Genomic DNA, 12,213 nt, shown 5'->3' with positions numbered 1-12,213 from the left:
TATTGTGTCAGAGTGGCTGAATGATGGGCCAGATTCCAGGCTTGGGAAAGGAGTCTGTGCACACATCCAGCTCATCCAGTGGGCTGGAAACACACCCATCATGTGAAGGGGCACACGAGATGTGTCCAAGGACAGGGTAGAGAGAGATGAGATGTTGCAGTATAAAACTGATGTCCCCATAAGCAGCTATGTGACCCCTGCTAAGTATTGGTGTAATTGAACAGTGTGAGAGTGCTTTACTGAAACATGTGAGCTTAAGTAATGTGGCCATCCTAGCTGTGCTCTTTCTGGCTTTAAAGCCGTTGCCTTTATCCTCTTTAGTACCCTTACTGTTGTTTTTAAGGTGATAGATTCTACCTTCAGAACTGTACATCTTTGAAATTACTTGTAGTGCTTAAATGTGAAATGCCACTTGGAGGCCCAGGCTAGAGATGCTTTCTTTTTGTGGCAGCTGATTGACTCTTCTGGCTAGAAGAGTGATGATTTAATGTCATTGGAAGGAAAGTTGGCTGATGTCACAAAGAGTTTCCTAACACTTCTCTTATGCTAAAGTGAACATCTTGCAAAAGAACTGTAAGAGGGTGGCTCCTCAGAGACATTCAGTCTGGATTGAATAAAGGGCAAGAGGTGTCCATTAGGAAATGTTACTGCATTGAAGTGGCCCAGACTGACTGACAGGTCTTTTTCATCTTAAATGGAAGTTTGCACTGGAAATTATGTTTATGAGGTGTTCCTGCGGTTCGAGATGTCAAAATCCAGAAGCTGGGAAGCATTGGACCAAAACATCCTCCACAGAGCATCAATAATAGCTGAAAATGTAACTTTGGCTGGAGTGGCAGGAAGCTTTCTTTTGTATTGTATAAACCAAAAACTGCTCCCAGAAAAGCTTCTGCATGTTGGGAAAGAGAAAGCAGCCATCCTGAAGATGGCAGTGATGCTCTTCTGAAACAAGCCCTGTGTGCTGGCTGGAGCGTCGCTGTTCTTTGAGAGCAACCGTCCCACCCGCAAACTCTCCCTCCTATAAATTACTGCAATATTGCTTTTCCCTTCAAAGACTCAGTGATCCATTGCTCTCTTTATTTCTCTCCCCATTTTGACACATTAACACAACTTGCTTCATGCTCTGGCTTTGCAAATGAGGAGCAATTGAAGCAGGAACATAATTGTGTGTCTGCTCTCAAGGAGGGAACGCGTTTCGGAACAGAATGGTCCTGGACTCCAAACTTGTGCCTCTGCTGATCTGCTGGTCTCCAAAGGATTTTGAAATATGCTGTTAATCAAAAGCTAATTAAACATTTTAATTAGTTTTTACAGTGTGGGTTTTGTTATAGAAGGCTCTCTCTAGGTTCTTGTCATGGGTAGCTCTTGCTCAGGAAGCAGAGCAGGAAGGTTTCAGTCAGTTGCTTAGATGAAGGACACTCAGCCTCACAGGCACCATCATCTTCAGTGTCGGTCCCTCTTCACCTATAGCAGGGAGAGCTGTCTCTTGTCAGTGAGGCTTTGGGAATGATGCTGTTCACAGTTCATCAGCTGCTTCCCTCCAGCTGAATGTTTGCTCCATACTTGGCCAGCTCCCAGCCCCTCCCACGCTTTGGACTCATATTTACCCTTCAGGTCTGAGTTCTGGTCTCTGCAGCCCCAAATAGCTCCCCAGCAGAGGGATGGCTCATCTGGGGCTTGGATCTGGAAACCCGTAAAAGAAAGACCCAAAGAGGGAACAAGCCCACCCCATCTGCTCAGGGGATAGATTTATTCTGTAGTCTAGGGAAGCTGGAGATCAAACCGTGGGAAATTTCTGTGGTCTGAACCTAGATCAGCATTTGCAGTTACTACTGTAAAGTCCTCTGTGCATCTGTGTGTGTATATCTCTCTCATCACCACCTGTGCTGCTCTTGTCAGCACTGTAAGGTTACAAATAGACCTGTGCTGCAGGTAAGGGAGGAGCTGATACTGGGCACTGCAGGGATTTCTTTAGCCTGCTACACCTCCCTCCCAAGCCTGCTACACAAGACCCCCTTGGCTGGGGCTTTTGCTGGGTTCTTATTCCCCAAAACTGTTTGGTTTTTTGGGGTTTTTTTGTGTTTTAAATAATGTCAATAACAACAGCCACAGCTTGAGACTGCATAGAGTGCAGGGAAATTTCTGATTAGCCTGAGGCTGGGAATATCCCACACTCAATTTCTCCTGTAAAGGAAGAGTCCTGCTCTCTGAATCCTCATTGCATTTTCAGGTCTGAGCAAGCGGCCAAGGCTGTGCTGAGACGTCCAGAGAGTGACGGGAGGGGCTGCGTAAGGGGATCGGAATTCGCTCAGTCTGAGCCGCTTCCTCCTCTGCAAGGCCTTGGAGATGAGGGAGGGCTGCTGGAGCCAAGCACTGGGCTGGGTTCTGGGGACACACTGAGGAGTGCCAGGGGCAGCAGACAGCCTGAGCCCCTCTTCAGACACAGCCTGATGCTTTGGTAAACCACACAATGACTGAGCATCAGGGAGCAGGGCCCTGGACCTCAACCAATGTGTGACCAAGTCATTGATGAGATTTGAGACTCCCTTTTTAAGGAGGTTTTTGGGCAAGGATAACAGATATGCTGATAGGCACAGATATGTTGTAGGTGTAGGCTGTAAGGGGGGAAGCAGACAAATCTACATTGCGTGAGTTTCTGAGGATGCTGATCAACCTGTATTTCTTCTTCAGGAGTGATTTGGCTACTCAGCACTTCTGTCACCTCCTCTAATCAACAGCCTGTTGCCTGAAATGCCCATTTTTCAGCAGGCAAACAACATCAGTGCTTGCTGAACATCAGGTTTCAAGCTCAAGATTTGAATTTGGGCCAGGAGGAAGAGCTTGTGACTCTTTAGTAGCATCACTGGAAGATCAAACCAATCAGGATGCAGAGCAAATTCTGCTTCCCACCCCATCAGTGTCTATTAGTGCTGCTGACCACTAGGTGCCATCTCACAGAGGAGGAGTTTTTCAGGGAAATGCACAAAAATAGTCTGAATTTTTCATAGGGAGTCTCACACAGTGAACAGCAAACCAAAGGGTCTGCCCAGGATTGGTGTTGCTAGGTTTGCTGAGTCCCACAGGAATCACCTTCCTCTCATTTTTTTATTTTGCTCTCTGAATGCAGCTACCAGAGCAGCTCATTAGGCTGGCTCAGCCTGAGTGCAAGTGCTGCAATGGGAGTGTGTTGTGCTGCATGGTCTGTGCCAAAGTCAGACTATTGCTCCCAGCATTCCAGCTGCTGAGGGGTGTGCCCAGCCCCAGCTGGCTGGCACCACTGCTGTGGAGACAGTGGCACATCATGGTGGCATTGTCAATGTGTGTCAGTGCTGCCACTGTACCCCTTGTCTGCTGGTCCTGGCACTGCCTGGAGTGCTTTGCTTGCCATGCTTTGATCAGCTCCATGGGCTTGGTGGATCCCAAAGAAACCTGTCTTATCCTCCAGTTCAGCTGTGGCTCAGCAGGGCCCCAAAAGGAACCCCAGCAGGAGCCCCAACAGGCACATTTGACTGGGCATCTCTGCTGAGGCTCCCTGCTCTCTGTGTTGGCCCCTGCCTGACCTGCCCAGCTTGGGCATTTCTGCACCTCCTTCCTGCAGAAAGAACCCTCTCACCCTTGGAGGGACAGTGGCTGTGAATCTGGCACAGCCTGCAGCACGTGGGGGCTCTCACTGGTCCAAAATGCTGCTGTGTGTCACTGGACCAGCACTGGCTGCTCCAGCACAGCTGTTCTGGCACCTGCCCTGTGCCATTCTGCTGCTTTAGCACAGAATCACAGAATTGTTTGGGCAGGAAAGGGCCCAGTTCAACACCCCTGCCCCTTCTGCTAGACCACGTTTCCCAGAGCTCTGTTCAGCCTGGCCTTGAACACCTCAGGGCTGGGGAGTTCACAAACTCTCTGGGCACCTCTCTGCCTACCTGTGGCTTTCCTCAGCTTGCACCTTCTCCAGGTGTGAGGGGAAAGATTGCTGGGCTTTAGCCTATAATACTCCAGAAATCACTAGGTGGTGCAGACAGAAGTTTGTGGTTTATCATCAAATTCCTTTGGTGACTTGTTACAGCAAAAGAGCACACATTTGGGCAGGAGCTGGAACCATCCTGTGTTGAGGTTGTGCATCTGAGGACCATGACCAACCTTCACAACTGTAAGGAGCATCTTTTGGCCCTCCTCTGTATAAAACAAAACCAGCTGCTTCCACAATAAAGCACTGCCCACATTCCTGCCTGGGCAGGCTGAAAGCAGAAGGGGCTGTGACCTGGGCACACACAGTGATGTAACTTTGTGTTACATGACTCATTTGTGTTGAGGGACCCAGTCAAGGCTGGACAGCTCTTGCTTTGGCTCTTACAAAATGGATGGTGAAAATTCATTGGGGGAAAAAAACTCAAAACAATAAATGGATCCAACACTGTATGGAGGAAAGAGAAGTAAAGCAGACTGCACATTAATAATTAAATTTCCAGAGAGGTGAATAGGTAATATTGTATATCAATGAGTCCTATGGTCTTCCTGTATTGCTTTACACAGTTGACCTGTAAAAGTGTTTAAACTTGGATCCCCTGCCATGGGAAGATCTTTTCTCATTCTAGCTTTGTTATATGCTAGAAAAACACTTTAATACAGTTTTCAGCACCTAATTTGTATACTTATATGAGGATGTATACATATATGCATATATAAAAACCAGATTTTGTAATGAACAAGCCATTAATTACAGTTCCTGGGAGAAAAAAGAAAAGGTAGCTATGGTAATGTTTTTCCTGTAACAAAACATCTGGGTTTAGATAATAATATATTTCTATAATTACTGTAGGAAATCAAATGTTTGTAGCAAGCAAAGTATAAGTTACATTTGCTTTTCTAGGAATTTAGGAGCTGCTAAGCTCCCTCAGACCTGCAAGCCTTCTAGCCCAGGATTTTGACAATGACCAGAACAGAGCAGACCAAGGGTGTTCCAAGAAACCCTGCAACAAGCAGTTAGGTTATCCCTTATCTCAGAAAAGTTTCCATTCCTCCCCTTCCCTCTGTAATTGGAGGTTAGCTAATGCCTCTCAAATCATGAGAGTTTACATCTTTCCTGAGACTTCATTTCAAAAATAACATTAAATATTTACTGCTGTAACTCTGGTCATGCTCGTTGCTCATCAAAATGTCTAATCGTGGTTGGAGTCTTGCCAGGACTTTGTTATCTTTCAGCTTCATCCCATTTTCCTCTGCATGATAATCCAAGGATGGGTGAGAGCTGTAGAATGACCAAATAAAGAATGGTAAGTTTGAATGGTGGAAATTACTGGAAAACAACAATTTTTTTTCTCTATATAGTTTTTCCATGTATAGTTTAACATTCTGTTGCAGGAGCACAAAAGCACAACACCACCCCATTTTGGGGTTTTTGTTTTCCATCCTGATAACTCTGTGTGGGTGGCAGTACTTAAACATGTTGCCCAGAGGTGGCCCTTTGAACTGGGAGCTGCTGGCTCAGAGCCTCCTCAGGTGCTGAGGTTCAGGACCTTGGCTGGACCAGCCCCCTCCTCACCCTCCTCATGTGCTGGGAGTGGTTCCTGGGGGCAGAGCTGCAGCTGTGGCCCTGCAGAGAGCAGACAAGGGGGCTGCTGGTGGCCCAGGCACGGAGCTTTTGGGCACAAGGGATTTTGTAGGGCCTGGGCACAGCGTGCTGGGGAAACAGTGCCAAATGAGGCAGGAAAGTTGTGCCAGGATGGAGGCAGATGTGTCCCTTGTGGGTGGCATAGGCACCTTTGGCATAGAGGAGAAGCAGAGTCAGACACAGAATTCAGCTTCATGGAGATGCACAGTGGGCTGGGCACACCTGGTGTGCCTGGGGATGTGTCTAGAGTCAGTCACCAAAAATCATCCTTGTGCTGAAACGGGGCACAGAACAGCCCCCAGCAATGTCTGATTTTCCTGTGAGCCACAGGCTGGGGCTTTGTGTATCAGGTGAGAGCAGCCTCATTCCAGCCTCAGGAAGTGGTTCTCTGCAGCTGGCAGCTGTGGTTCTCTGCAGCTGGCAGCTCTCTGGAGCACAGAGCTCTCTGAGACCCCCTGGTCCCTCTGGGATGAGCCCCATGGGGCTGGGCTGGTGTCTCTGCCCAGGCATGCTGGTACTGGGATGAAAGCAAGGCACTGGGGAATGAAACAGGGCTCTGGTGGGATGATCCCTTATCACTGACTCCCTCTTTGGAGTTAGTGATGGATGAGATCCTGCTGATAAACTGTCTACTGTGATGTTATCAGGATGGATCTCAGTGTTGAAAGCTGATTTTTGATGTGGTGGATTTTAGTTTCCTTCCTACTCCTATCAGTGATAAGACAGTGATGGTTAGCTGGGATAAATACTCTGCTGGATTCTACAGCCAGGGCTTTCTTTTTCCCCCCTCATTTGCTTTAATAGCAGGCATTATTATAAATGCATTACTGTGTTCAGGAGGGAATTGTGAAACTGGCAGTTGAGAATTTCTCAGTCTCTCTTGTTAAAGGGAGGCAGCTTTTGCTCAGGTTGAGTCAATATTTAATCTTGGATCCATCCTTTCCTGTATCTGCCTCCATGGTAAAAAGTTGCTGAATAGCAGGGAAAACACATTTTAACTTCTTTTGGAAGTTCAGTGAACACTCAGTAAATATTCTATTTAGTATGGAGGAAGCTTTGCATTTGGAAGAAAAAATCATAGGCACTTTCCAATGTTGATAGGTGGATCTTCAAAAAACAAAGCATCTTCCTAACACTCTATTAATAATAGTGGTGTTCTTATTTGTATTTGAGTGAAAATGAAGATACCTCAGAACCTTTGATTTAGAGATTGAGCACTCACAGTGCTAGAAGCTGTAGAAAGGGATAAAAAAATAAGAGACCAGCTGTTCTGGTGTCAGACCAATGTAATTATTGATTACAGATTGGAATACAACATGGAATAGAAGAGACAAATGAGCTGGAAGAGCTGACTGGTCATAAAAGGAAGTATTTCAAAAATGACCATATCCTAATTCAAAACTTAGTGGTCCCCAGGTGCCATGATTTACAGTAGGGCTGCCCACATATAAGGGGCAGAATATAATTTATTTTCTTGCTGTGGATTGTCGTCCTGGTTTTTTTCAGTTTTTCTAAGCCTTCTGAGGTTTACATTCTTGTAACAAATTTTTCTTCACGTAAATAACTTATTGTTTTGCATTATTTTATGGAGGAGGAGAAATTTGATGAACTGTTGGTTTGTCCAGTGTCATTGGAGAGGTGGCACTGTCATCCTCCAATCCACTGTCACTTTTGGAAATCTATAAATGTTGGAGTCAGAAATTAAATGCTCTCTTTTTTACCTTGGAAAGTCCAGGGTCCACGTTGTTTTATTTCGTGTCCCAGAGTGACAGTGGATGCTAAAACCATACAGTGGTCACAGCCAAGAATAACAGTTTCCATTCAATGGACAAAAAGGTAAGGTGTGGTACCAAAGAAAAGCTATAGGGGGGCAGGGCATTGAGAACAGGTCTCCCAAAACCATGTCAAACAACCCTAAGCATTGCTTAAGATCACACTTGTCTTAAGGATTTAGTTACTGCTGCAGCAGCAATTTATCCAGACAAGCAAAGAGCACCAGGCTCTTTTCCTGCAGCTGATTCAGATCCTGCTGCTGTCTCCAGCACTGTGGAATTGCTCTTTGTCAGATTCATGGCTGGTGCTTCCCTGCACAGGGGCTGATGCAGTGAAGTGCAAGGCTTTGGCCTCCACCCCCAGCACTCCTGGCAGAGTGGCTGAGGTAGCACATAAACCCATCCTCATGCATTTAGATGTCTTCATCAGCAGAGAGAACCGTTCGGGAAGGAGACATTTAAAAATCTCTTTGTTGGGTTTATAGGTTCTTTAAAGCCACTTAGTCATTAGATAGCAGGTTAAAATTAGTCCATACAAGATGAGGCATCAACAGAGTCTTTTCCCAAAGCTCCTTATTAGCATTGATTTTTCAGTCAGAGAAGAGTCGGGTATGGAAGATTAAATTAACAATGCTGTGGTCGGTACGGTTTGCCGGAAATGCCTGGCATCTTGTGCAGGCATCTCCTCACGTGGTTTTTCATGATACAAGAACTAAAGATTCAGCAGCAAGAACACATAAAGGTCACTCTCATTTTAGGGTGTTATTTTGACTGTGGTGAAAACTATTTTTCCCCCTCTGTCTTTCATTTCACTAATAGATGGTGGATGACATAACATGATCCTCATTTTTCAGAACTTCATTTGGAAAATTTCCAGGTGATTCTGGTCTTCAAAATCATCCAAACACTTAGAAACAGTAAACTGATTCTTTCAAGAAAATCCAGTAAGAATTTTTTTTTTTGTTATTTGGTTGGTTGGGGTTTTGTTTGAAAGCCATGTGTGAGGGAATGCTCTGCAAAATGGTGTGCTGGAAGGAGGGGATGCATTCCTAGTCCTTGTGTTTCACTGCTTGGCTGTTGCAGACCAAAGGGCTGATGCAACATCTTGAAATTGATGGGACTTTTTCCCCTGGCATCCGTGGGCAGCGGAGAGGCGGGATGGGAGGAGGCAGCCTGGCCAAGGCTGGAGCATTCCCTGGCACCTTCAGTATCTCTCTCTCCTTGTGACTATGGTGGCTGGGGTCAGGTGTGTCAGATCAATCTGCAAAGGCACATAGTGATAAAAAAGGGGGGAATGGCTTTAAACTGATACAGAATAGGTTTTGATTAGATATTCAGTCAGAATTCTTTAGTATGGGGGTGGTGAGACGCTGGAACAAGTTACCCAGAGGAGCTGGGAATGCCACATCTCTAGAAATGCTCAAGGACAGGTGTGATGAGGCTCTGAGCAACCTGGTCTAGGAGGAGGTCTCCCCGTCCATGACAGAGAGGTTGGAACTATATGATCTTTAGGATCCCTTCCAACCCAGACCATTCCAGGATAATTCTATGATGATGGGTTTATTGCTGCTATTTTCTGAAGGGCAACACTTGAGCCAGCACAGGTGCAGTTATAAACTCATGGCACAGGCCCTTGGGTTGTAAAGTGTCTGCAAGACAAGGAGGTCACAAAACTCCTGCAAATATATCCTGAATTTTCCGTTTTCTTTTTTTTCTACACTGGAAGCAGCAAGGACTGGATAGTCTGAAGTCTGTGTACTTGTGGTGTTAAGTGATTGGACCATAGAGCTTTATTAAGAAAAGCCTGCAGGCTAGTTTGTTTTGCACCAGTGAAATCACCAGAACTGTAACCCTGTGGAAAGCTGTAATTAAAAACTGCTTAAATGAGAAACAATGATAATAATAATGATTTTGCCTGACAATTGACTGGTTAGCAGTGTTCTTCATAGGCATTGTCAAAGTCCTGCTGATAAGCGAGAAATCCTTTTTTTGGGATTGTCTCCTGGAATCATTTCACAGAGCCATTTTCCATTCCACAGGCCAGTTCCAGCCCATACTGGTTGGAGCTCACCTTGCAGGCTGCAGACCACTGGGGATTGGAAAGTGCATCATATGGGGGGGAGATCTCAGAGGCTGTGGGGGGACTGATGAGGTGACTCCTCTGAAGGAGCTGGCCTGAAGGTGACCATGGAGGTGACCACAATAAGGAGCCAGCTCTATTTATTGATGGTCAGGGTGGTGTTGATGTGCTGAGCCCTGTGGGGGTGATGGCCTCTCTGGAGAGAGGGGACAGTAGCTAAGGAAATTTATGAAGGAGGGGCTTGAAATACCAACCGTATCTCCCTTTTTAGTTATTTTTTTATGTCTCTAGAGTCTCTTTTAGGGGGATTATGCAGGTTTCCAAGCCTAAATTTTGCCTTGTGCGAAAAAATGTGTCCTAATTTTTGTTTCCTTGGGTGCTAACGTGCCAAGCTGGGGTCTTTGAGGAAGATGTAACCCCCTGCCACAGCAGCTTCTTTAGCTCTCCTTCTTCCTTTCCCCAAAATCATGTGTTTGAGCACTGCAGAAGAAGCCATCAACACTAGAGCAGCCAGTTGCTTTATTCCAGTTGATGCCATCATTTCATAAATTAGATCAAAAGACAACACTGGGTCATTCTGTTCTGACTGAAGTGATTAAGTAGATCTGTGCTATTAACTGCAGTTATCTTCTGAAATGTCGGACTTCCTGCCAAGATCTTGCATAGTTTTAAATAAGCATCTGCTGGCTGAGGATTCAAACTCCGGATTGGAGGCAATAATTTGTAACTCCCAAGTGAAAATCTGTGGATCAAGCTGCCCCCTTGGACCACAGGATCCTTCATCCTTGCTGCCCCTTGGTGTTGTAGTTCTGCACAGAAAACTCCTGTGCCTAGCAGTTCAGTATCATCTTTATGGTTTGTTTCCAGCTGAGATATCACACAGCTGACAGTTGTTTATTGAGAGAGGCAGCAGTGGGGAGAGAGAAGTTCTAAGAAAATTAAATATTCTTTTAAAATGGCAAATCTTTTTTGCATATTCACTCTGTTATTTCAGTGGATCCCCTGGACATCTGGCAAGTATTTTGGCTGTGTCTGAGAGATTTTGGAGAAAGAAGGAACCTTGGCACCGGCTTTAAATGCAGTAAGACATAACCGAGAGGAGAAGAAATTGCTGCTCTAAGGAGGGAGAGAGCATTTGCCGCATTGCAAAATGGCACAGGGAGCTTTTCCTGCAGGCTGAGATGGGATTAACATCCCTGCAGCAGTGTTTGAGCTGCCTCCTGAGTGTCTGGAGATGGCTCAGGACCTGCTGCCCCCCTGCCACGGCAGCGCCGCCGTTTGCATTCTTCATCCACAAATGGATGCTGGATCACACGTCGGCCTTTCATAGCTCCCTTTAGGAGCTGAGCACATAAAACATTAGGAAACTTGCAGTGCTGTAATAAAAGCCACTGGGGATGTTTGGTAAGACAAACTATTAGAGGTTTCATCCTGCATAAGTAGTCTGTGTGTGTATATATATATATATATGTGTGTGTGTGTGCGTGTGTGCGTGTGTTCATACAATGTTTGCTTCAGAAGAAGTGCACAGACAGAAAGTCAGAGCTTACTGCCCTCTTCCAGTTCAGGGAAAAACCTTTGATGTTACTAACATGTGGAAGCACAATTGATGCTGAATTTTGTGTATTGGGTTTTATTGTTTTCTTAGGATTGCTTTGCAGCAGAAATAAAATGCTGAATCTCTACAACTGCAATGCCCTTTACATTGACAGTGCAAAGGCAAGACTCCCAGCTTTTATTTCCCTTGGAATTTGAAATGTTGTCTTGCCTATTGCACTAAACTCCTCCGAGATCCAGTTAACTTTATTGCTATAACAGGAATATTCCCTGGTGCTCTGCGGCTGCAGGAAGCAGGTCAGACTGGTGGAGCAGTAGGGGAAGGACAATGGAATTGTCTGGCCTGTGCCTGTGTGCTCACCAATGACTGTTCCAGGACATTTGCTATGCTTACCATTGCCTTTGCTTCCAGTGGAAATTCAGAGCTGTGGGTGTTTGGAACAGTGTGCTCACTTGCAGGCTCTTGGGAGTAAGGTCACTGTCACTCAGCTCCTGAGGTGGTTTAATGGCAAGGTTCAGCTGGGTTTGCTGGGTTCAACATTGTGTTTGGGTGTCTGCCTCAGCAAAGAAAGAGCATCTCCTGGCTCATCACTGCCAGAGCACCTCAGCTTTGGAGCAATGACTGTGGGGCCTGGGACAGATGGGGATGGTAAATCCTTGAGCCTGCATCGTGTTAAGGGAGTTCTTCCACAATTCCTACACGATTGTCCTCTCTCTCCAGGTGAGGATTTTCCACTTGTGAAGGTAAGAGTGCTGAACTGTGCAGGGCACGTTTCTTTCCTGTTAATGCAGTGCTGTGCCAGGAGAATTGGCCCCTGGTGGGCTGGTGTCAGTGGCTCCGGGCATTTCCATTCCTGGAATGCTGCAGCCATATGGACACAAGGACACATGCTGCTCTCACAGCTGGTGGTTTGGCTGCAGCTGATCTTTTTTTCCTTTAAACTTTCAATTGCCTGAGACAATACTCAAGCTCAGAAGCAGTGTGGCTGTGATGATCCTTTGCTTGTTGGCTGTAAGAATTTATTTGCTTGTTTATCACCCACCCTTGTAATACCTTAAACTCAAGGTCAGGACAAGAAAAGATTAAAAAGCCTATTTTATAGTCTCATGTAAATGCCAGGGCCATCAGAGGCATTATCCCAGTAGGATGTTAGACCTCAAATTCTTATATTCTTGTATTTTTGCATAACTTTGTCAAT

The sequence above is a fragment of the Molothrus aeneus genome, chromosome 1, assembly GCF_037042795.1.
Source record: "Molothrus aeneus isolate 106 chromosome 1, BPBGC_Maene_1.0, whole genome shotgun sequence".
NCBI lineage: Eukaryota > Metazoa > Chordata > Aves > Passeriformes > Icteridae > Molothrus > Molothrus aeneus.
The sequence above is the reverse complement of the archived record's forward strand: the minus strand, read 5'-3'. Positions refer to the sequence as shown.